The sequence below is a fragment of the Haematobia irritans genome, chromosome 1, assembly GCF_050003625.1.
Source record: "Haematobia irritans isolate KBUSLIRL chromosome 1, ASM5000362v1, whole genome shotgun sequence".
Classification (NCBI taxonomy): Eukaryota; Metazoa; Arthropoda; class Insecta; order Diptera; family Muscidae; genus Haematobia; species Haematobia irritans.
Window position 1 is genome coordinate 280,483,592 of NC_134397.1, and position 27,160 is coordinate 280,510,751.

General features: G+C 32.8%; 1 protein-coding gene across 3 annotated transcripts in view; it reads left to right on the plus strand.

The window, feature by feature from the left end:
* Positions 1 to 2,749: 2,749 nt before the first annotated feature.
* Positions 2,750 to 27,160, plus strand: part of yellow-e (L-dopachrome tautomerase yellow-e) — a 51,269-nt gene continuing 26,858 nt past the window's right edge. The window contains exon 1 of one of the 3 annotated variants that reach the window (XM_075297975.1): positions 2,750 to 2,907. The gene's annotated coding sequence lies outside the window, so the exon portion shown is untranslated. The other 2 variants (XM_075297984.1, XM_075297992.1) reach the window with 2 other exon arrangements.

Sequence of the window (27,160 nt, forward strand, 5' to 3'; positions counted from 1 at the left end):
TTCCCCCCAAAAAGTCATGAAGTGAAATGAACGCAAGACTAATAGGCTTGAGTGTCAACAATGTACCTAACGACACGAGCTATAATTTGGGACACAATTTTTTCAATTAAGCTTTCAAAATTCAAAGAATCCCAGATTAAATGAATAAATATTCTTGATATGTTTCACGTCTTAAAATGTAGATTATCTTATCTTTAGGATAAAGCCAACATTTTTGAAATTATAAATTGTATGTATCAACGTGAGTGTGTTTTTTTTTGTAATTTCAGACCCATATATTATTTGACCCACTGTTTGATAGTTGATACTTTAGATTTCCTATATCAAAGGTGTCTGTTACCGCCTGTTTGCTTTGGGACTATTATGTTACTGTCTCAGTTGGGAGGTGTTAAAACAAAGTTTTAAAGATTTGACCAAAGGCAAATTCCCGAAAAACAAAAGACACACATAAACTTCAGATACCAAAACCACAGATCTTTGAATAAAAAAATTACGTTTACAATGGCTTTGACGTATGTGAATAACAAAAAAAACCGATTATGCATTTTTTATTATTTCATTCGCATGGTTAGAGTTTTTCTTTCTTAATTCAAATTGTATTTTTTCCAAACCGTTACACAAATACGAACACAATTCGATGTCGATCGGAGATTTGTAACTATTGTTCGGAGTTCGGAGCATTGTATAAGAGAATTGTCTGTTTTTTTTCGATCTAGGCACAATGGAAGCACTATTCCTAAGCTCCCAAGAGAATTGTTTATGAAATGGTGAGAATAGATACGCGGCAAAAAAATTAAAAACGATCCAGAACGAATAGCACTACTACTACTACAACCCACATTCCAACAATCGACTCTTATGTATAACTGTGTAATTCCAAGATTTTATTTGTATTCAACGGAATCTAACGGTTACTCTTTTTCTTCATATATAAAATCGAATTTTCAAATTTCGTCGAAAACTCGAAAAATTGTTGTTGCAAATTTTACACCAATCGTTCCAAATTTTGAAAGATTTTCATATTTGAATTGAGCTAAATTGTATTCCAAACTTTAAGATTCATTAAATTAACGAAAATTTTGGGATATTTTTGGATTTTTAACTACCACACACAAAAATAAATTTTTCTGTGTCAATCACGGAAATGATAGTATCAATCACAGTTTTAATTGGAAATTAAAAAATACTTGATTAAAAAATTATTTGATTTCATTAGCAAATTTCAATTAATTTTTTAATTGATTCAATTAAAAATTTAATTTAAACTCAATTAATTTTTTCATTAAAAAAGTAGCTATCTTCAATTACTTTCTTAACTGACTTAGTGTTTTTTTTATTAAACAATTTATTGTTTGAAATAAATTTTTAGTTAAAAATTAAAAAAAAAAATTGATCACTTTTTTAAGTGACTTAGTTTTCCTAGTTTGATTAAAGTTAATTGTATCAATTATTTTTTTGATTAAAAATTTTTAAAATATCAATCATTGGCTTAATTAACTTAAAGTTTCTATCGTAATTAAAAAGTTAATTGTATCAATTAATTTATTAAATTTTCAACTTCAATCAACTTTTTAATTGGAAATATTTTGGTGATATTTTTTCTGTTCATTTACGAAATGCATCCTTCTCAAAAAGAAATTTTACTGTCATTTAGATCATCAATTTTTTTAAGACATACTTGGCATAAAGAAAAAAACCTGAAGAAAATTTCTTACAAAATATTAAATATAAATTAAAACAAAATAAATTTTTTGCAATAAATATAAGTTTATTTTTGCATTAGTTTTACAACTGAATTGAATTCTGAATTTTGTGTGTGGACATAAAAATTGTAAATAATATCTTTAGCGCCATACTAAGTCCAAATACAAATTTTGGAAAATTCTGAACTTGTTTGTCGGAAATTCAAATTTATAAAATTGTATGCTTTTCTTTTGTTTAGTTCATTTAACTAAAGTAAACGAAACATTCTCATGTCGAAAGCTCGAAAAATTGGAATTGGGTAAATTTTAACAAAAACATTATAATTTTCATGAGCTAAAATAGAGTTAAATTGGCTTTAATGTCAACTTTGTGAGTGTGACTGTATCCTTTTAGGAGCCATACAATTCATTGACTGGTATGAATGGAGACGTCTTCAAATAAAATAGATTGTCTATACATACTCTCAGAGTTGAAAGAAAATATTTTGAAACATTCATCATTAAAATCATCAATTTTCAAAACTGAATAACTTTTTCCCTATAGGGAATTGTACTTATTCTAAAAAAATATTTACTCGTACATGGTATTAAAGATATGTAGTATAAGAATAAATATTCATTCGTGAATTTGACAGATTACCCAACCTTAATTTTAGGATACGCAAATAAAATTTGCGTATCGCAAAAAAAAAAGTTAAAACCGCTTCAAATATAAGCTAAGACTTATTTTGTGGATTTTATTTTTTACTTTTAAGTATCTGTTATAATTTGGATTTTTAAATTGACATTTGATTGTACGTGAATAGCTCTATTAATATATCCCAAAAAGAGAAAGAAAATTCCATAAATGAGATTTGTATCCTAATTTTAATTTTATTGATCCTAGATTTAAAGCTAAACTTTTATTTTTTGTTAAATGCATAAGATGCTCGTTATGGTGGTTGTCCCACTGCTTTGCTGTTCGAATTGCAGCCGTCTATACATTTTCCACATCTGGCCAATACACAAATTTGCGCTCTTATAAAATCGTGGCATTTATGCGGCATCTAATCAGTCAAACAGCAACATTTGAACAATTCGGTCGGTCGGCCGGTACAAGTTTCAGTTTCGTTAAAAAAACAACCGTTTTATTTTCAAAAACTGAAGCAATCAAGTTCGTAACGAAACTTAAGCCAATCTTGGCCACAAACAAAACTACTGCAATGTAAGAGGAAAGCAAATAAAAAGACAAGAAAAAAAAACACGACAAACTATTTTATGACTTTGTTATGATGAAGATGGCTAAATAATTTTATCGACTTCATTTGGTTTACATGCACATCACCATAATCCAACGTTAAAGTGGCAATAAAATGAAAATTTGTTTATGAAGCGCTGCTTGTGATCACACTTCTCCTGTTCTCGATATCCAGTTTGTCATTTCAGGAGAGTGGGGAGTGACACACAAATCACGAATAGAAATTTCAACAAACAAGGCTCGTGAACCGCCTGGTGGATTTTAGTGGATTTAGCTTTGAGTCAAAACAATGTTCGTTCTATTTTTATCGGTATGAAAATAATCGTCCAAAAAGTAAAAGTACTCTAGTTTAATCATTACCTGAATACTGTGTGTAACTAGTGATTTGAATCTCTGGCAGCATTATGGAGTAAACACGTGATTTTGTGCTATGTGAAGTTTTCGGTATTTTTCCATTGACGCACCGCCAAACCAGCTTACTACATATTTTCAATTATGATAGTAAATTTCTTTTTAATTATAAAGGAAACTAGTGCACCGCCTGCGATGGAGTTATGCTAATTAGTTGAGGCATTTGCATACATTTGGATGATACTCAAAATATCTTAGTAGTTTATAAATAAGTGTCGAAAATTCGGGTCCATCCATTACTCTCCCCAGAGTTAAAATAAAAGTTTGGTTAGGCAGTAACGCCTACATTATGTTACCGACTTTGTATGATATTTGCGGGATAAAACGGAGTATAGGAGTAAGACCAAGTGAAAGTATTTTCCCTAAGACAAATAGGGATTTATTTCAGATGAAGATTTTTAAAGAGAAATCAGGTCTACTGCAATAAAGCACTACTTTGACAAATCGCCATATAACCATAATTAGCACACACAAAAAAAGTGAATCAATGTACAAGAACCAATTTTATTTTATTTTAGTTCATGCAAATGATTATTTTTTAGTTAAAATTTCTCTAATATTAGTTAAATTATGCCGAGAAAATTATACTTTAAATGAAGCCTAACGCTTTATTAAAATTTCTTAAAATTTGTAATTTTTTAAAATTTGTAAATTTTACCACAAATGGCACTAAAGACGATTCTGCAATTTGGAACTTCAATTTTGTCCTTCAAATTACAAACTTAATTAACAATTGAACACTCGATATCGTCGTGATTTCGGAGTTCGTAATATCGTGTAGTTCAATTAAAAAAAAAAAAAATAACTAAACTTAACTCTATTTTCCTTCCTGGTGAATCGTACATCCATATACACTTTACAACAAACCGTGGACCATGGGTTCATTTCAGCCAATTGCTAACAGTATTCAAGTTCGGCCTCAGAAACAGATAAAATTAGATCCGTCTCACGTAAGCGGAAATAATTTTAGAGTTATAAGTTAAAAGTGCTGTCGTAAACTGTAAGATATCTAGCATACATATATTACCATACGTCAAAAACGTCGTAAACCTTCGTAAAATACTTAGTTTTCACAATATAAGAATTTGTATAGTTTTTTTTAGAACATTTTTATGCCCTGCGCCACTCTGTGGAACAGGGTATTATAAGTTAGTGCATATGTTTGCAACACCCAGAAGCAGACGAGATAGACATATTGCTCAGGGTCGGCCATGTCCGTCTGTCTGTGAACAAAGTCTAAGTCACAATTTAAGTCCAATCGACTTCAAATTTGGCACAAGTATGTGTTCTGGGATATCTACTAATATGGCCCCAGTAGCTAGATTTGCTAAAGCAAAGCCTTTTGCATAAGGAGTGCAATTGATAGTGTCGTAAAGTGTGCCGAATTTGATTGAAATCTGTTATTACACTAAGAAAATTGAACAAGTAAATTCCACAACATTGAGTAGTTCAAAATTTTATTTACAGTTAGTTAAATTTAACTATTGATGAACAATATTAACTCAGTGGAAATAAATTGTACTTAGGGTCATTACCAGCAAAATGGTTAAAAACTCCCAATGAGTTCGTAAATGGACTGAAGCAAATATAATAATAGGGAAAACGTATTTTCTCGAACGTACGAAGAAGTTTCTCAGCGTTACTGAACTTTTACTGTGCAATATTACGAAGTCTATTTGGGCACGAAATTTCTATTTTTAGTATAAATAAACTAACGATGAATGTCAATTCTAACTACCGGTAAGTGAATCTATTTCTAGACAATAGTTCGTCTCCGAAACATGTGCTCGTATGGTGCCACCGTGGTGCAATGGTTAGCATGCCCGCCTTGCATACACAAGGTCGTGGGTTCGATTCCTGCTTCGACCGAACACCAAAAAGTTTTTCAGCGGTGGATTATCTCACCTCAGTAATGCTGGTGACATTTCTGAGGGTTTTAAAAGCTTCTCTAAGTGGTTTCACTGCAATGTGGAACGCCGTTCGGAATCGGCTATAAAAAGGAGGTCCCTTGTCATTGAGCATAACATGGAATCGGGCAGCACTCAGTGATAAGAGAGAAGTTCACCAATGTGGTATCACAACGGACTGAATAGTCTAAGTGAGCCTGATTCATCGGGCTGCCACCTAACCTAACCCTAACCTATGGTGTTTCTAAAAATAGACACCCTTGACTGTATGTGTTAATCAATACATGCAGCCAAGCAAGAAAAGAATAAACAAAGTCACACTTGGTTGTTGATGAGTATAAGAGCTAAGTGACCCAGTGGATAGTGTGTTTGGTTACAAAACTGATGGTACGCGGTTCGATCCTCCGCCCGGACAAAAGGTAAAATTTTATGAAAATAATAGAAATAAAATCTAATAAGTGATTCTAAAGGATTTGTACTACAGAAGAGTAAGTGGTTTGTATTAAATATAATATGACACGTAGAAAAGGGGATCCTCCACATTGAGGTCTCCTTGCTCCAAGTCAACAGGTGGTATAAAAAATCCAGAACATTAATTTCTTTCGTTTTAAAAAATGTATTATTTAGTTAATTTTTATACCCTCCACCATAGGATGGGGGGTATATTAACTTTGTCATTCCGTTTGTAACACATCGAAATATTGCTCTAAGACCCCATAAAGTACACCCTCACAAAAAATCGCTTCTGTAACATATACTCCCAAACATATTTTTCTTCAAGCATATACATTTTTGGGTATTGCCCAAACATTATATGTTTGATCTCTACCAATATATAATATGTTTGAAAGCATATTGGTCTAAACAATATATGTTTGGGTAGTCTAAGTTCCAAACATTTTGTATTTTTGCATCCAAATTCAATAATGTTGTCTTCCAAAAAACAATACGTTATTATGTGACCATATAATATGTTTGGAAGCATTTTGCACCCAAAAATATTATATGCTTAAAAAAAATTCTCCCAAATAATATTGTGCTAAAAATTTTATTTATTTATTTATATATTTACAATCATAATGAATTATGAAAATAAACAGGTAATATAGGTGCTAACAACATAGGTTTTCGACCTGAATGCTCAAAATTTTGTTTCTGCCCAATTGTATATTCCCCGACATCTTTCTCACTTCCTCGAGATTTTTTCGTTCTTAGCACCTTTTTCTGTAATACAAACATTGTAGAAGAAATTATTAAATTTTATGATTTTTTTTATTTTAATTTTACCTTTTGCCGGACGGGGATTCGAACAGCGGACCACACAGTTTGTAAGGATCAAAGAAGTAGCTGATCAATTGCCCAAGGAAAAATAAAATGTTAATTTTGTAATAACAAGCAACAACCATCAACCTAATTCAATATCGCTCCCTGTTAAATAGCGCTCCAAGCTACTAAACACGTATATGTTTATAGGCTATTTCTAAATTAATATATGTTTGCATCCAAGCATATTATATTTACAAACATTTTATGTCCCAAACATAATATGTTCTAACATATTAACATATATGTCCCAAACATGTTATGCTAGTTTATGAACATTATATGCTTGCACTCAAAAATATTGTGTTTAAAAATTTGTGTTCCAAACATATAATGTTTAAAGCCAAACATATGAAAAACAGTCTTTTTCATCCGTGTATATATATTCTGGGTCGTGGTGAAATTCTGAGTCGATCTAAGCATGTCCGTCCGTCCGTGGTGCACATCGGTCCATAATTATATATAGCCCCCATATAAACCGATCCCCCGATTTGGCTTTCGGAGCCTCTAAGAGAAGCGAATTTCATCCGATCCGACTGAAATTTGGTACATTATGCTAGTATATGGTCTTTAACAACCATGCAAAATTGGTCCACATCGGTCCATAATTATATATAGCCCCCATATAAACCGATCCCCAGATTTGGCTTGCGGGGCCTCTAAGAGAAGCAAATTTCATCCGATCCGGCTGAAATTTGGTACATAGTGTTAGTATATGGCCTCAAATACCCATGCAAAATAATTATATATAGCCCCCAAATAAACCGATCCCCAGATTTGACCTCCGGAGCCCCTTGGAAGAGCAAAATTCATCCGATTCGGTTGAAAATTGGTACGTGATGTTAGTATATGGTATTCAACAACCATGCATGAATTGGTTCATATCAGCCCATAATCAGCCCCATGTAGACCGATCCCCAGATTTAACCTCCGGAGCCTTTTGGAGAAGCAAAATTCTAATTTCATTGATTGAAATTAGGTACGCGGTTTTACTATATGATATTTAAAAACCATGCCAAAAGTGGTCCATATCAGTCCATAATCATATATAGCCCCCATATAAACCGATCCCGAGATTTGGTTTTGGAACCTCTTGGATGAGCAAATTTCATTCGAGTCAGTTGAAATTTGTTACATTGTGCTAGTATATGGCCGTTAACAACCATGCCTAACTAGGTCCACATCGGTCTATAGTTATATATAGCCCTCAGATAAATCGATCCCCAATCACACAAAAATTGGTCCATATCAAGTTCATAATTGTATATAGCCCCCATATAAGCGTCACCCATATTTCAATTCTGGCTCCCTACGTACCGTGCAAAAGTCCATATCGATTCGTAATTATTTGTAGACTTACATACATTTTTGTCTAATATATACCACGTGTGGACTAACTCACAATTTAGAAAACGATTTAAGATTGTGTATAACAGTCTTTCGTAGAAGTTTCTACGCAATCCATGGTGGAGGGTACATAAGATTCGGCCTGGCCGAACTTACGGCCGTTTATACTTGTTTACTTCTGAACAGTTAAATTTGAACTTGGCAAAAATTAAAACAAATTACTAACCCATAGGAAAATGTTGAACTTACTATGGGTACATGCTTCTTTAGCGACATACGAATTAACACTCGTTAGTTAAAAATAACTCGCTAATGGGTCCACTCTTCTCTGAGTGTACACACACAATTTTTTTTTTTTGATTTGAAGCACGAAAATCGCGGATTCACTCATTTTTTTTTTTAAATTGAAATGTCTTCAATCACGAAAATGATAGTATCAATCACACATTTTGATTGAAAACCAACAGATTTTCAATTAAATATTTAATTGAATTTTGTCATGGAATCAATTGTGTGATTGAATCAATTAAAAAAGTGATTGGTTTTTGAAATAAAATTCAATCACAGTTTTAATTGAATCAATTAAAACTATAATTAATTTCGCGACAAAAATCAATCAACTATTTAATTGATTCAATTAAAGTAATAATTCATATTGGCAATACATTTCAATCAAAAAGTGTATATATTGCGCCCCCAAAATCTTATTTAGTTTTATTTGAAATAAAACAAAATATGCGTTCTTATAAAACATCTTCAATATTTTATTTTTCTGAATTAGAATTTGGTTTTTGTTATTTATGTGTTTTGTTCTAAAATAAGTTAGACATACAATTATGATCAATAACAACTAAAGGGTTAAAAAATAAACTATATAAATCATTATCTTCCTTATCATAATAACCATGTCAGCATGTTCATTCTAATATGTAGATGCGCCTAGATTTCCAATAAATCAGCAGCCTGTAAGTAAATTAGTTTTTCTGAAAGAAAACAGATTAATTCGAATTTAATTTTGTTCAATTAAAAGTTAATTTTGTTAAACATTACCTGCATAGGATATCAAGCTCGATTCTTAGTTCCAGGTTGCAGATTTATATTCTTCTTTTGAAGTTGTAGTCGTTTTTTTCCCCGATTTGCTATAAATTGTGTACAGGGAGTAGAATTAACGTTCTGAATACGCATTCCAATTTTGGTTAAAATCGGTTCAGATTTAGATATAGCTCCCATATATATCCTTCGCCCGATTTACACTCATATAACCATAGAGGCCACAGTTTTACTCTGATTTACGTGAAACTTTGCAAGGGGAGTAGTATTAGATATATCTCCCATATATATGTTTTCCTGATTTCGGCAAAAATTGCCTTGTAAAAACTTTTTTCCTTGTCGAAAACTTTTAAAAATGACTTAATCGACCGATAAATCATAAATACAGTTTTGCGATGTTGCCTAAAAATTGCTTCAGATTTAAATGTTTCCTAGATTTTGTTACTAACATTGAGTTCCACCCCAGGGCATTAGCCATTATAAAGGGTGGTTAAAATTTCAAGGGCCGATGTTGATTTTGAATAAAACACAAACTATTTAGAAAATTATTGTAATTTTATTTTATTATGGTACATTGGTATTACTCAATTATGTATGAAACAAAATATCGGCCAAATGGGCGCCGCGACCTCGGTGGCACACTTTCATCCGATGGTCCAAATTTTCGATGACGCTGAGGCATAATGGAGGTTCTATGCCGTTAATGTGCCGAATTATCTAATCCTTTAGCTCTTGAATTGTTGCTGGCTTATCGACGTTTACCTTTTCTTTGAAATAACCCCAAAGAAAAAAGTCCAACAGTGTCAAATCACATGATCTTGGCGGCCAATTGACATCGCCATTACGTGAGATAACACGGCCATTGAATTTGTTGCGCAAAAGAGCCATTGTTTCGTTAGCTGTGCGGCAAGTGGCACCGTCCTGCTGAAACCACATATCGTCCACATCCATATCTTCCAATTCGGGCCATAAAAAGTTCGTTACCATCTCACGATAGCGAACACCTTTCACAGTAACTGCCTGACCGGCCTCATTTTGGAAAAAATACGGGCCGATGATGCCGTCAGCCCATAAACCGCACCAAACAGTCACTCTTTGTGGGTGCATTGGTTTTTCGACAATCACTCTTGGATTCTCATTCCCATTCGAAATTTTCGTTGTGTATATATATTTTTAAGGCGCCAATTGGTTACTTCCATTCATTTACTTGCAGCATACTCTCTAGGTCTCTCTTTCTAAACACATATATGTGTATAGACTATTTCTAAATTAATATATGTTTGCAACCTAGCATATTATATTTACAAACATTTTATGTCCCAAAAATAATATGTTCTAACATATTAAGATATATGTCCCAAACATGTTATGCTAGGTTACGAACATTATATGCTTGCACTTACAAATATTGTGTTAAAATATTTACGTTCCAAACATATAATTTTTACATCCAAAAATATGAAAAACAGTATTTTTCATCCGTGTACCTGAGAGTCTAAATTTCTTCGATATCATCGAACTCGCTATCCAGCTGACGCGAATGAAGTATTTTGTCCAATAAGCTCCACTAAATATTGTAATAATCTGAATCTGAATAATTATGTTTAATACGTTTTCTTGAATTTGTCGAAAAATATTTACTTACTTATATAGGTTACGAACATTATATGCTTGCACTTACAAATATTGTGTTAAAATATTTGCGTTCCAAACATATAATTTTTACAGCCAAACATATGAAAAACAGTATTTTTCATCCGTGTACCTGAGAGTCTAAACTTCTGCGATATCATCGAACTCGCTATCCAGCTGACGCGAATGAAGTATTTTGCCCAATAAGCTCCACTAAATATTGTAATAATCTGAATCTGAATAATTATGTTTAATACGTTTTCTTGAATTTGTCGAAAAATATTTACTTATTTTTGTTCAAATTTTCTAAAATTAACCAAACTTATCTCAAATGAATGAAAACTTCTCTTTATGGTTTATTCACTGTTTTTGAGTGTAATTAATTTTTAACATAGACAGAATAAATCAGTTTTCAAAGTAATTTTTAGTTAAAGATTATCATTGCTATTGTCTTTACTTACTCTCATTGCTATTTTCTTTCTCCCTGTGTGTCTTAAATCAAATATAATAAATGGGGGAAAATAATTACAAGTTTGGAATTTCAAATAGTCAAATGTTCCATGACGATAATCCAAGTAGATTGTACAAATATTTTGCGATAAATGCTTCATCGAAAATGAACAAAGTTATATTCAATTGTTGAAAAATTGTCTACAATAAATTTGCCAAAATCCATGGTACTATGACAATAGCCAACCGTTTGTTTAATTAGTATTATTAACTTTAATCAAATACATTGCTCACTTAATGGGATAAACATCTGTATATTCTCTTTCACTTTCTTCACATTTTGTGAAGTAGATAGATAGCAATAGATCAATTAATGGGGGAAACAACGATTCTTTTCCCACGAAAAAATGGTTGAAAGTCAAACATCTATTCGTTCATCAATGGATAATATGTGAATCTGATGACATAGAATTGATTGAGGTTTGTGTGTTTATTATTCGTTTGTTGCTAAAGTGTTACCATTACTCTTCAAAAACTACGTCAAACTAACCTCAAAGATATTCAAGTCTGCATTGTTTAGGTTGCCGTTGTTGTCTTGATATTATTAACATTTTCAAATCTTGATAAGGTTAACTGAAATTAACCATTCTCCACAGCATATAGTTTGAATACACATATATAAGTAAACAATAAAATGGCCAAAACGTTTATTCTAGCCACACATTTGCTGGTAGCAGAATAGTTTGCAATTGTTTGGGTAAACAGTTCTCGTTATTCGTGCTCACCTCAATATTGGTATTTAACTTGCGAGGTGTATTTTTAACCTTTACAAGTCTGTTTGAAAATATTTGCCTTCATACATATTTTCAGGGAGTTGCTTAAATGTTTCATTTTATGGTAAATAAAATTTAACCCTCTAAAAACCGACAAAAAAATGAAAGTGAACACGAAAGTGTCACATTTTTCCGAAATACATAGTGTGTGTGTCTGTAAGTGCATCAATACATGATTTTTCTCCATTTTTGGGGATTTTTAAAAAAATCTAAAACAATTTAGGGGGTTTTCTTAATATTTAGGATTAACATTCAAAAATCACCCGGCAACACTGTTATAGTGACAAATTAATGACAAATACCGAATAAAAGATGCTTCGTACATGACTTCCTTACTAAGTTCACATATAAGCACATCTCATATAAGAAGAAAATAGCATATAAAAAAATTTTGTCGAAACACCATGCATTGAAAAAGTCCATAGTTCAACCAACGCTATTTTTAACTTATTTTTATCGCAAACAAATATTTGCTTAAAGTTAATGTTTTCAATGACTGTACACATATATTCAATATGAACTAAATCAGAAGAAAATTTTCGTACGATTTCCAAATCTACTGTATGGTTAAAAAGGGTTAAATGGTCTTTAATTTTAGTTTGTTTTCTATGAGAGGGTGTAATTTCGTGAATTTCAGTTAAAAAGTACACCAGGGCAACACACTTTCCTGGTTTTCACGACGCTTTGTGGAAATCTCAAAATGTGGGGTACAATTTAGTTAAATTTTCACACGAGGTAGTTCATTCTTGCTGTAAAATATGTTACTTGTTTTTCTTTGTGTCTTTTTGAAAATTGTTTTCGTATGAAAAAACGTTAATAAGAAAAACAAACTAATAAAAGAACAATTTTGTCACGCTAGACGACAATCCTATTAAGAGTAAATATAAGTCCTATAAGAAGTTTTAAAGATTGTTCTTTTTTCGGCTTACTTTAGTAAGTAAAGGAGAAAAGAGAACAAGCAGTTTTGAAAACAGTACATGGTCTAACGGTATTAAAATCTCTACGCTTTAAAAGGTATAACTTAATTTTTGATAAGTATAAACGATTTTTTGTTTGTTTCCAAAATCGAATTTTTATAAAATATATTTCTAAAATAATAAATTTTCTCATATTCATATGTACACTCAAAAAAACGAACCCCTTTTAACTTTATTTTAGTTCATTGAATTATTACGTTTGGAGAAAGTTTCCTTTACTCTAATAATTTTTAGCGTACGTTAGTTAAATGAACTAAAAATGGGGAAAAATTATTCAAAAATGAAACATAAAGATTTACTAAATTCGTACTTTTCACAAAATAGTTAATTATTTCTATACATTATTTCTTTAAATTTGTAAGGTTTACTACAAATGCGCCCATCTAGAACTTCGTATGGTACTAAAGACATTCTTACAATTTTGAACTCCAATTTTTGTCCAAACTGCAAAATTTTCTTTACCAAGTGAAAACTCTTAATTATTTCTAACATTTTTTTTTTGAATTTGTCGACAAATTTTTACTTATTTTTGTGATATCGGCGTGATGTCAGTGTTTGTAATACTGTTTAGTTAAAATTTTCTACATATAATCTAAATTTTCTAAAAAATTATAAACAATAGTTACCTACAAGAAAAAAAAAAACGCATATAATAAAAAAACTGTGGGTTTTCTCACAAAAAAAAAAATCGATCCAAAGATCGCCTTAATGTAATTCAAAGTCATTTCGATTTTATCGTTAAAAGTCGATTTTGGTCATCAAAAATATATTATTGTTGATTAAAAAAGTTTTCGTTTCACGCTGGCGCCCACATAACTTTCTTTAATTATAAATTTCATTGGTTTTACATTCCGTTAGGGTGATGTGAATGAAATCTATATCATTACCGTGGCTCATATGCAATACAACGCCGCACTGCTAAAGGTTAAAAGCCCAACCTTGTTTTCTGCTTCTTCAACGGCATTTTACCATATAATGGCATTTCGCAAGTAACAAAAAAAAAACTGTAGAAAATAGTTGCATAGGTCGCTATAAAGTACGACAGTAATTGTACTCGTATTCCAATTATCCCAATTCTTTGGCTGACAGTATATCGGTTGCTATCAACCCCAACCTCACCCAATTCAAATTTATTTATTTTAAAATATCCACTGTATTTTATCTCGCACCAATCACTCCATGAAGCAAATTTTTAAATGCCACATAAATGGGTGGTTCTTTCCATGATTTTTTTCTATTCTACATTCCCTATATTGAGTATGCATAATCCATAGTACGATATGTGGTTGCCGAAAAAACATTCAGATTTTTAATACTGGACTATGTAATTAAATTTTATTAAAAAGCGTAGCGGTGCAAGAATGTTTTTAATTCGTTTTGTTTTGTTATTGTTGGTTTTTTTTCCTTTAATCATTGTCGTTGTTTTTAATTTCAGCTTAAAACCATGCATTGACTAAACTACAAGTGTATCTTAATCAACAGAGGAAAAGAATGTTTGTCAAATTTATTTGGGCAAAGCCCTATAGACTGCAAGATGGTTGGATGGACGCACGTTTCGGAATTTAATAATAATAATTGCATATCACATAATAATATTGTATATAACAGTGGGTAATATTGTACTTTGTTCTAAAACTTCAATTGTTCCAGCTAACAACTATTTAATAATACAGATATTATCCATACGCAAAGAAGGAATATGATCACCTCAAACGTGTTTAGGAGCAAAATGTTATTTTTGAATGGTGACCATGTTACATGTTTGTCACCAAAATGTTGTTTTCTCGCCAATGATAACATGCTTACCGAAATCAGACACGCTATTGTTTTCGAGGAAATAACATGGTTGCGACAAACATGTTGCATGGTCACTAAAGTAACATTTTGCTCTTAAAACAAATTCGAGATGATCACATTCCTTCTTTGGGTGCAGTATGTTTCCATGTAAGCCTAACGAACCTCTCCAGAATATCATTCAAGGGAACTTTGCGCCTGTGAAGTGCAACATATCTCTTAGGTTAGTTTAGAGGCAGCCCGTAATAACAAGTGGTAAAGTTCTCTATTATCAATGAGTGCTGCCCGATTCTATGTTTATCTCAATGACAAGGGGTGTCCTTTTTATAGCCGAGTCCAAGCGGTGTTTCACATTACGGTGAAACCACTTAGTGAAGCTTTAAAATTCTCAGAAATGTCATCAGACCATTTGCATGCAAAGAGGCCATGCACTCAAAAATAAAAAGTGAACTCTCTATTTCACTAAAGCCAATTTAATTTTTTAGTTCATAGAATTATTATGTTTGGAGAAAGTTTCCTTTATTCTAATAATTAAAACAGACAAAAATTATACAAAAATTACTAAATAGTTCATTTTTTCTTTAAATTTGTAAATTTTACTACAAATGCGTTCATCAAGAACTTCGTATGTCACTGAAGACATTCTTGCAATTTTGAACTCCAATTTTTTCCTTCCTTTAACAAGTAAAAAAAAAAAATAAGTATGTCTAATAAATTTTCTTGAATTTGTCGAAAAATATATCGGCGTAATGCCGATGCTGATTATGGTCTCATACGGAAACTTTTAGTTTATGCTTTCGGAGGTGACGAATACATGTCACATGGGGCAATATGTCATACGTACACCTATTCGTGCAGTTAATGTGTTACCCAAAGATTTTCATTGTTCGGGGAGCACTTACACTGAAAAAAATATTTACGTGATATTAAAGATTACGCAACCTAAGTTTTAAGAAACGAAATTTACAAACTATTAAAGACAATTTTCTTTAAAATAATGAAATTTTAAATAAAATTAAGTTTATAATCTTTGCTTCAAAAATTAATTTCATTAAATTTAGGACACACATTTTGTAAATTTGCGTCCCTCCGTTAAAGTCTCATGTCTTTGAACTAATGCTAATTTTCCTTAAAGTAAAGAAACACATTTTTGATTTAAAGAAATCGTCCTTAAATTAACTGAAATATTGAATCTTTAGATTTAAGATAAAAACGGCTAAGACTTATTTTGAGGATTTATCATCTTTGGTTTAAAGTTTTTTTTTTTGGAAAACATTTTTTACTTTGAAGTATCCATTATAATTTGGATTTTAAACTGGCATTTGTTTGTACATGAGTACCTTTATTAATAAACCGCGAAAAGAGAATGAAAATTTGATAAATGCGATCTGTATCCTAATTTTAATTTTATTGGTCCTATATTTAAAGCCAGATAGGTCGCTAAAAAATTTCTTTATTTTAAAGAAGCCCCTCGGAATCAATACAATAAGGGAAGGTCAAAATCTTCGGATCCAAGTAAACTTTTTTTGAGTGTAGTATTGGAATAATTATTTTTAAATATCGGTTGCTTTCGTTTTCTGTTTTTCAGCGAACAAGACAATGCCTTGTATCTTTAAAATCTCAATCAGAGGAGGGTGCTGGCCAGTCAAATGCTACTAACATGAAATTATTGGTCATTACTTTGCCACCTACGAATAGACCGTGAAACAATGGATGTCGGACTTAAAACATGATATTCCATTTACCATGGTATATTGAATTAAATAAGCCATATTTTAGTTGTTTCGTGTGACCACTGCATTTGCTCCGTTGCTTTCGATATCCTTAACACGAAACTAAATTTAAAGGCAAATGTTATAGATTTTTTTATAATAGCTATGGCATAATGGACGTATTTCGTTTAATATAAGAACTTAATTGTTCCCATACCGTCAAAAGAAACAAAAAACAAACAACAACAAATGGATAATTTTGGCTTTTACCAAACATTTAGCCGGTATTGTATTCGATGGGATCTAATTTAATTAAGTAACACAAAGCTAAAGTCACCATTTCTAGATACAACGAAATAGACCAAAATCCATTGCCATTCACCACCACCAATTCATTGATGTCGAAGAGGGGTTCCAAAACATAAAGTGTACTAACATGCGAGTGCTAACAGTCTCTGTGTTCACATAGCAAAGAGAAAAAAATTGAAAACAAACCAACAAACATAAGGGACGGACGGACGGATGGATAGTCAAACCACTCCACAACGTTGTTTTAATGAATGGAGTGTAGACATAGTCATCGTAGTAAAACGTAAAGCGCCAAATTGGTCCATAAAATATTTGTGCATATGTTTGGGTATACCCTGGTGCAGATAGTAACCCAGTAATGGCCCTCACATCAATAAACCGGTTTAGTGTAACGAGAAGGTAACCGAAAAGAAGTGTGGAGCAACAATGGAATTGTTTGCATCAATGTTAGCAAATGCCAACCGGCAAAACGTAATGTTTACAATGGAAGTGATTGCAGCATCTGTTCCAAAATGCTACACCGAAAAAATTTAGCGTTGAAAGAAAATAATAATCTGGATAGGCTTAGAGTTAAACATAATATGTTTACGCAGCGCAAACATTTTTTTGTTTCAACACATTCTGAAAATATATAGGCTTGAAGCAGAATACGTGTGGGAGTAAATGTTGCAGAGGCGAGTTTCGTTGAGGGTGTATTTATTGTTAATAAGTAAGTTTCTTTTATGCATCTATATGTACGAGGGCAGTTCGGAAACTTCTTAGCCTAGCACAGAAAGAGCGGCATAAACAGAAAAAACCCAACAAACACAAGGATGAGTATTTTTCACATGTAACTCCATATCAATTTGATAGTGAATCCCATATTCAACATTAATTCAAATGACCTTGCAAATTGCTTGCCTTCAACAAATTTGCCAATAGGTTTGAACCATTAAAATGAAATTGTTGAGAAATTGTTGCTAACGTGTTGAATTCTACTGTTGAGGGTAATGTCTGTTTTTGTTGAGAACGCGATTTTCTCAACAATTTCTCAAATTGAATTTGAAGGTAATTCTTTGCAAAAATGGTTGAAAGCGTATTGAATATAAGCATTTCTCCAATGCTTGTGTTTATTGGGAAGTTAAGTGTTTTGGAAGCTTCCATCTCTGTTATGAACACATGTTAAAAAAAAAAAATTAGAAATGCTTGCTGTCATTAAATATTTACATAAAAAGGTTTATCGGGACAAGAAATTCATAATGATATGGTGAATGTGTTAGGTGAAAGTGCTTCTTCATATGCAACAGTAAAAAATTGGGTTGCTGAATTTAAACGTGGTCGTACAAGCACTGAAGATGAACCACGTAGTGGACATCAACAGATGAAAAAGCTTTCTGCAAGATGGGTGCCGCATTTGTTAACAGTCGATCAAAAACGCATAAGAATGAACATTTCTCGAGCTTGTTTGGATCGTTTTAAGCGAAATAAAATGGATTTTAGGCGTCATTTCATAACTGTTGATGAGACATTGATCCACCACTATACTCCAGAGACAAAAGAACAATCCAAACAATGGACTGAAGCTGGAGGAAGTGCCCCAAAGAAGGCAAAAACAATTCAATCGGCTGGTAAGGTGGCAACGGTTTTTTTGTGACTTCAAAGGTATTTTATTAATTGACTATCTGCAAAAGGGTAAAACATAAATTCAGAGTACTATTGCAACCTTTTAGATCAATTAAATGTACAAATTCGAGAAAAACATCCTGGCTTACAACACAAAAAATAATTTTTCATCAAGACAACGCACCAGCGAACAAGAGTGTTTTAACAATGGCTAAAATCAATGAATTAAAGCACGAGTTGATTGACCACCAACCTTATTCTCCTGATTTAGCTCCCAGTGACTTTTACTTGTTCCAAAATCTAAAAAACCCTTGCTGGCTGGCGTTTTACCTCAAATGAAGATGCAATTACAGTTGTAAACCACTATTTTGAAGACCTTGAGGAAAAGTATTTATTTAATAAAGGGATTCGAATGATTTTGGTTTTTTCTATATTTGAAAATTCCTTTCGTATGTATGAGAATTCATTGATTATCAAAAATGAGTATTTCCAAATTTTGTCCAGCATCTCTCCTTCCTTTCCTTCAGATTTCGAGTGGTCATGGTATAATAACCTTGATCTGCAAAAAAAAAAAAAGTGTGTACCACAAATATTGATGTTAGACCCCATAAAATGTACCGATCGACTCAGAATCACCTCCTGAGTCGATCTAGCCCTTGGTGTCCGTCCGACCGTCTGTTGTTAACAGGATTCCGGTCGCAATTATTAACCAATTTTGATGAAATTTGGTATATGGCGATTTAGATATAGCTCACATTTTGTCCTTATAAACCTATTTTTTATATTAGTGGCCTCATTTATTAACCGATCTTAGCACAAGGTAATCTCCTGTAATATCAGCCAAACCTTTAAAATATCATTCAAATCCGTTCAGATTTAGATATAGCTCTCATATCTATGCAGCACACGATTTTCAAAAATTTGTCCATAATAACCTTATTATGACCATAGTGCTCATTTATCAACCGATCTTATTCAAATTTCGTGCACGAAATGTCGTGACTCACGAAAAATACCGTGACTCACGAAAAATATCATGACTCACGAAAAATGTCGCGACTCGGGAATAATTTTATGTCTACTTTACCTTAGGGACGTGTTTGAAAACATGATCATGATTAAAGTCGAGAGCGTTATTAAACTCTTAACATCCCAGGTGTCACTAAAATTGTAAATGAATTCATCTCGTAAGCGTTTTATGTCCGTGGGCGGGATTTTTATGTGAGCGTGTTATTCGTTACTCACGCACACTCACGAAGAAATTATTTTCGTGACTCACGCTCACGCAGTAGGGGTGGTTTAGGGTATGATATGTTAGGTTAGGTTATGTGGCAGCCCGATGTATCAGGCTCACTTAGACTATTCAGTCCATTGTGATACCACAGTGGTGAACTTCTCTCTTATCACTGAGTGCTGCCCGATTCCATGTTAAGCTCAATGACAAGGGACCTCCTTTTTATAGCCGAGTCCGAACGGCGTTCCACATTGCAGTGAAACCACTTAGAGAAGCTTTGAAACCCTCAGAAATGTCACCAGCATTACTGAGGTGGGATAATCCACCGCTGAAAAACTTTTTGGTTTTCGGTCGTAGCAGGAATCGAACCCACGACCTTGTGTATGCAAGGCGGGCATGCTAACCATTGCACCACCGTGGCTCCCTAGGGTATGATATAGTCGGCCCCGCCCCACTTTCTACTATACTTATTTGTTCATTTATTACCAAAAATGAATAAACACGCAAGAAAGAAAGGTATCGACTAAAGAGGTTTGTTTTCCTTAAATAAAGTTTCTTTAAATCGGCTTGTGTGTGCCCGTAAATAGAACCGCTTGACGGTATGCGTTGATGGCTATAGCGATAATTGTGAGTTGATGACAATGAGAGCCACATGACCCAGTGGATGGTGTGTTTGCCGTCTGGACGAATATATTAATTTATATTTTTTCATACCAAAAACAAACAAAACATACATGGTGTTTCGCTAAATTTTCCGTTACCTACTCTTATACATATTACATATTATTCATAAGTATAATGAATAATAGCATAATACATTCAATTAAATAGATTATTTTCTTGATGGCTTATATTTTTGTAATTATTCAAGATTTCATTTATTGGAATAATTACAAAAATTAATTTCTGTGAGTGCAAGTTCAGTTCATAGAGGAGAAATAAAATTAAGTCCGACAGGAGAGCACACAAACAAAATGCATTGTTGAATGAAGCGAAGAATACGATTGATATGTGGTGGTGGTGATCCATTGCTGAGTCCAAAGTCTTTGATCAGTTTTTGTCTGTCAACAGGCCGATCTTTCTGTCTACTTGCATATTTGGTTATTTAACATGAAGTTAAATGCTTTGGGAAAATACATAAAACGCATTTGTGGAGACGTGAATTTTTCTCCATCGGTTCCCCTATTTGGTTAACTCGCATCTATGATAGATGAGACCGGCCGATCATCACCGTTATCACATAGAAAGACTGTTGCAATTCATTACATCATTTAACTAGAGTCGTTAAAATAAAAAAAAATAAAATAAACCAAAAATTGGTTTAGTTCGACACTGTACAGGGAATTGAGAATATTGGTGTTATATAAAGTGTAGATGTATAGCCAATTTCTTATATGAATCAAATAACAATAAAGGGTGATACGGTCAAAATTTGGTCAATATAAACTTGACGTATTTCTTTCAATTTTGCATTTAAAAAACCTGAACACCATTCATTTTGAAGGTGTGTGTGTGGAGAATGTTGCTCCTATTTTGATTTTGGAATTCACTCATCAGTTGTCAAAATGCCGTCCAAGCAAGAAGAGCAGCGTATCAAAATTTTGCTCGCGCATCGCAAAAATCCGAGCTACTCACACGCAAAGCTGGCAAAATCGCTAAAAGTTGCAAATCAACCGTTACAAATGTAATTAAAGTGTTTAGGGAACGTTTGTCGACAGCCAGGAAGTCTGGAACGGGGGGAAATCGAAAACCGGAAGCCGCTGAGACGACAAAGAGAGTTGCCGGTAGTTTCAAGCGAAACCCTAACCTCTCTCTCCGAGATGCCGCATATAAGCTGGGTGTATCGTGTACAACCGTGCATCGAGCCAAAAAACGAGCCGGACTATCGACTTACAAGAAGATAGTGACTCCAAATCGCGATGATAAACAAAATACGACGGCCAAAGCACGATCCCGGAGGCTGTATACGACGATGCTGACGAAGTTTGACTGCGTGGTAATGGACGACGAAACCTACGTCAAAGCCGAATACAAGCAGCTTCCGGGACAGGAGTTTTACACGGCAAAAGGAAGGGGAAAGGTAGCAGATATTTTCAAGCACATAAAACTGTCAAAGTTCGCAAAGAAATATCTGGTTTGGCAAGCCATCTGTACCTGTGGCTTGAAAAGCAGCATTTTCATAGCTTTCGGGACTGTCAACCAAGAAATTTACATGAAAGAGTGTTTGAATAAACGTCTGCTGCTTTTCCTGAAGAAACACGGTTGTTCCGTACTGTTTTGGCCGGATTTGGTATCTTGCCATTACGGTAAAAAGGCCATGGAGTGGTACGCCGCCAACAACGTGCAGGTGGTTCCCATGGACAAGAATCCTCCCAACACGCCAGAGCTCCGCCCAATTGAGAAATACTGGGCTATTGTCAAGCGGAACCTAAAGAAGACCAAAAAAACTGCTAAGGACGAGCAGCAGTTCAAGGCAAACTAGCTTTCTGCGGCGAAGAAGGTGGACAAGGTGGCTGTACAAAATCTGATGGCAGGTGTCAAGCGTGAGGCCCGGCAATTCGGATTTGGAAAAGCGAAATCCTAACTGAATATTTTTCCTGAATTTTATACTAATTGAACTTGAAAAAGAAATTTAATTTGATTTTTTAAATAAACGATTTCACCGATTTACACGCGTTTTCCCTTGACCAAATTTTGACCGTATCACCCTTTAAATAAATGAGTCCACTCTCTTACGGAATTTGTATTTTGTCAATAAAGCGAAATGTACAGCATCTGATGTTGGGTTTTGGATCATTCGATTATTTCTACTTTCAACATGATAACAACGTGAGGTAAACTGTTGATGACATAATAAAGTGTAAAAAACTGTTAAAAAAGAACAACGTTTGCGCAACCCGTTTTCTAATCGTTTTATTAATTCTGAATCGAACAGACTATGTGGTTCATATTTTTACTAATGCACTTAACTAAAAAGGTTGAGAGTTTGTTTATTCTGATTTGCCGCTTAAGAATCTTTTAGTTTAAATCTTCTATTTGAATGTTGACCCAACAATAGTAATCTGTCTCGACTACATGTCATCTTTTCCCATCTTCATTGATTAAAAATAAAAACAATTAAAAAACATTGACACGGTGTTTTGAAGTTTCCAATCATTTTTGATACGTGGCCATGTGTAAGTCGATTTGCATTTCATAGCATCTGGCTGGTACATTGGGTGAACTGGTCAAATGTTTGGCCGCCAAGTATGGCTTTTAGTTTCCACTTTGGGAATACGTTTTCATAATGTTTTGTTTTTTATTGGGATTAGATTGAAATCTCAGAAAAATAAAATTTTATTGTGAATAAAAACGTACGAATGTCTAACTCTGCGATCATTGATCCAATCCTGGTGTCGAATGTCGGTCAATACTTGCGAAATATTTTCAATCCGATAGCGAGCGAGTTATTAAACTTTTTGTTTTTTTTTTTTTCAACTGTTTTTTTAAGTATTTGTTTGTTTTCGTCTAAACAACAAATAATATAGGAGGCTGACCAGGGTTACTGATGTCATGAACTAAATAAATTATTTTCAGACAATTCAGCTTACATAGTTCAGACTTTGCTCCTTAACACAATACCAGAAAGAACACACAAATCCAAACATTATGAGGGAAGTACCCATAAATTTATTTAAATCGTAGCTGTATGGGTTGTAGTATATGGTAATCTTAGAGTCTGCAAAACTGTGCACGCAAAAAGAAAATAAGCAAAACGCAAATGTTTTTCTGTTCTTGAACTTAAAAATTTAAAATTTTTGGTAATATTATATAATTTAATATTTATAAAAAAATCGTTTTTAATAAATTGTTTTCAAATCTAGTAAAAGGAGTCAGCGTTATCACGAAAATACTATATTTTCATCCAAACTTTTTTTTTGTTAACAGCGAAAAGGAAATGACAAATGATGTTCATTTTCTTAAATTCCCAGTAAACAAAGCATCGCTAAAAAAGTAGTGAAAATGTTCTTTTGGGATCCGGAAGTGGTGCAAAATTGACGCAGAAAGGATGTATTTAACATGGGCTAGTCATACGACGGTTGTTAACCAAATTTGCATCACTTCTGTGATCCGAATTCAATATTTTGGATGTGAATTAAAAAATTTTATGATATTTTGCAAAATAAATAATTTTTATATTTTTTTTTACGATTTTTAATGCATTCTAACGCTTGTCTGCAACGTTTGACCTCAACAATTTTTAAAAATTCGCAATTTTTCTAGAATAGATTTATCATTTTTTTGACAAAATTTTAATAATTTGTACAACTTTATTAATTCTTACTCTGTTTTTAACTTATTAGAAAAAAAGCTAAAATTATCCATTACAAATATGAAAAAATGAATTATAAAAAATTGAATTAAAAGAACTTCCTTTGTAGTTAAATTAAAGAACATCTTTGGGAGAACATGTTTAGAAGTGCCTTTAAAGTAGTGCTTTTAGAAGAACTTCAAACGTTTCGTTAGGAAGTAAAGAATTTTTTTTCCAATTGTAGAATCGTCCCAACATAGTCCATAATTGATTTAGTATTTTCTTTTACAGCATAGCCGAATGGAGAAGCCGTTATGCATTGACCTATTCATACATATGTCATTATTTGATGCAAACGAATAGAAAACGTGCACATGCGTAAGAGTGGCGTGAGATCACAGATACCTGTTTGGTTATGAAAAGCTTTATTTTTGGAATTGACCAACCCATTATTATGATTTGGAAAGTGAGTTGCGAAAAGAAAATTGCTGCATATGCCAGTTGGATGCCCCAACACCCAAGATTATTTGGTGTTGGAACTACACGCAAAGAAAAACAACGTGTACCGAAAACGTTTTTCTTTTGTTAGAGTTTTTTGAATTGCTTCGAAAATTTTAAACTTTTATCACCAAAAAAATTCGTTTGTTACAAAATTTTAATTTGTTCAATAAAAAAAGTTATTTTTGAAACAACAACACAGTCCATTTCGTTTATATCAAACACTGTTCTTTTTTGACTTTAGGTCTTTAATAATACACATTTTACAGTTCAAAATTTAATATAGTACAATGTAATGTTGAACATTTTTTCGGAATCTTCCGAACATATCTGGAATATATGTAAAAAAAAACAGGGATCGAACCCACGACCCTTGGCATGCAAGTCGGACGTAGCAACCACTGCTCCACGGTGCCAAACTAAATGTTTGTTTCTGTTAAATAAACTTTGTTTATTCGGTTCGTGGGCGCCGCAAGCTATGCTATATAAATATAACTTATATGGATAATTATCTATTGATGACCATACCAGGTACATAGCTCAGTGGTTAGTGTGTTGGCCTACAAAGAGCATGGTCCGCGGTTCGATTCTCCGTCCAGACGAAAGGTAAAAAAAAATTAAAATTTTATAAAATAGTATAATTTCTTCTACATCGTTGGTATTACAGAAAAAGGTGTTAAGAACTAAAAAACCTCGTGGATGTGAGAAAGATGTGAGGGAAAATGCTATTAGCAAGAAAACAATGTTTATTTATTTGAGTTAGTCTTTATGAAATTGTTTTTACATCCTGGAAAAGAATAAACGTTATCACAAAAAGTATATATTTTTCTTCCAAATACACTTCCTTACAGCGAAAAGCAAATGAGAAACGAACTGTGTTTGTCTAAAATTTCGTTTGGGAGGAAAGAATTATTTTTATTCGTGTAGGAAAACATGAAAGAATAGAATTTTTTAAAAATTACCTTAACAAAAGTTGATATGCAAACTGTAGTAATTTAATAAATTAAGGATTTGATCGACCCGAAATCATTACCGAATCGATCTCGCCTCGGCTGTTTGTTCGCCATGATAGTAAAATTCTCAAAATGTTATGGTACTTACAAGGAACCATTCTACAGAAATCGGAATGTATCTGGATATGATCTGATTCATTTCAAATTCAGTAGATATGTCTGTAATATTGATTGTTTACGGATACTACAAAACACGACAAGTGTAGTAAATAGAAAGGCAGACACAGGCAATGCTAACTTCAACTCAAACTCCAACTACAGCATTGTATTCTTTTAGTTTATTCGGTTATCATCTGTAATAAGTTAATTATTTTTGCAATTTTAAATATGCATTTTTGTAAATGTAAGAAGAATCGGCCACAAAATGATAACCGGCTAGGAATCGGCTTTTGGCTTCAAGTGACCGATTAACTGGAGCCGAAGTTTTTTTAATATTTTTATTAGCACTTCGTCTATTAAAATCTAAATTCAACTGTTTCTTAAACAATAAATAAAAACAATAAGCACCGATAACGAAATACTCAATACTCAAGGCTGGGGTCTACCCAGCAGGTTTACCTGCATTGGTTGTTTAACATTCAGAATAATTTATACTTACCATAGGTTTGACTTACTTGGCCAAAAGTAATATAATGGATTTTCTTTGTCTTATTCGTAAAACGGCTATTGCACAAATTTTCTATTTTTCGGTCCAAAGTTAAGCACTTAACATATTCAAAAATGTTATGTCTCAAACATTCAACATTTTGTTTTTTTTTTTAAATTATTGTCCGTCCGAAGCCAATACGTTTCAGTCCTCACCATTTACACGGGACTTTAATATCCAATCTGCGTTGTTAATTCATAACTGATTTTATTTGCTGGTCTTACTATTTTATCAAAGTAAATATAATAATATAACAAAAATCACTTGACATGACACAACCGGGACAGCGATTTTTATTCGTAATTTATTGCACAATGCATTCCGTTCCTTTATTGAACTTTTAATTACGTCATTCATACTCAGTTGTGTTCAACTTTTATAGTGGAGCTAGTCTCTATGGCATAGCCGCACAGTGCAACGCACTATCTTAAGCTCAGTACTAAATCAGGGTTGACCTGTCGCAAATTGTTACTTTTGCGACATACGTTTACGACGATAAAATACGTATGTCGCAAAAGTCCTAAACCTACTGTAAAAGACTTAATTTTGAATTAGAGAAATTGTTAATATTTTTTAATTTAAAAGGGATGCAAAAAATGCTTTATATTGTATTTATTCTTAACTCTACATATCTCATTCGCAACTTCAAACTATTCTTAGTTTGTGTGGTCCATAATGTCCACCCAAGCCTTAGTTGTATCAGCGAATGACTAGCTAATTAATTAGTATGGAAATTGACTCTAATAAGCCAAACAGTGATTTCATAAAATTCTCTCTTAACAAAAAATGCACTTATGCAAGACTTTAGTACACACAGAGAACATATTGGTTGAAAATTGATTGTTGTAATAAAAATTCGGCATCTACAATGAAATCAATGTTGTGTCAATCAATTTACATTATTTACAACCTTAATTCGTTCCTACTACCATTTGACGATTATTATTATAGAGTTTTGTTTGTAATACAAGTCAAATAGTTGTCTGAACTAAATGTCTCTCTTTTTAAAAAATTTGATTGAATTCGATACGCGCAACCAACCTTAAAAAAACTTCATAACTGTCATTTAGTATTCAGAACTTACAATTGATATTCACAACCGAATTCCTTTGGAAATATTTCTCAAATGTCATTAATATTATTAAAAATTATTCAATGTTGAAGGAAAACGTGTCTTTTCAATTTAAAACA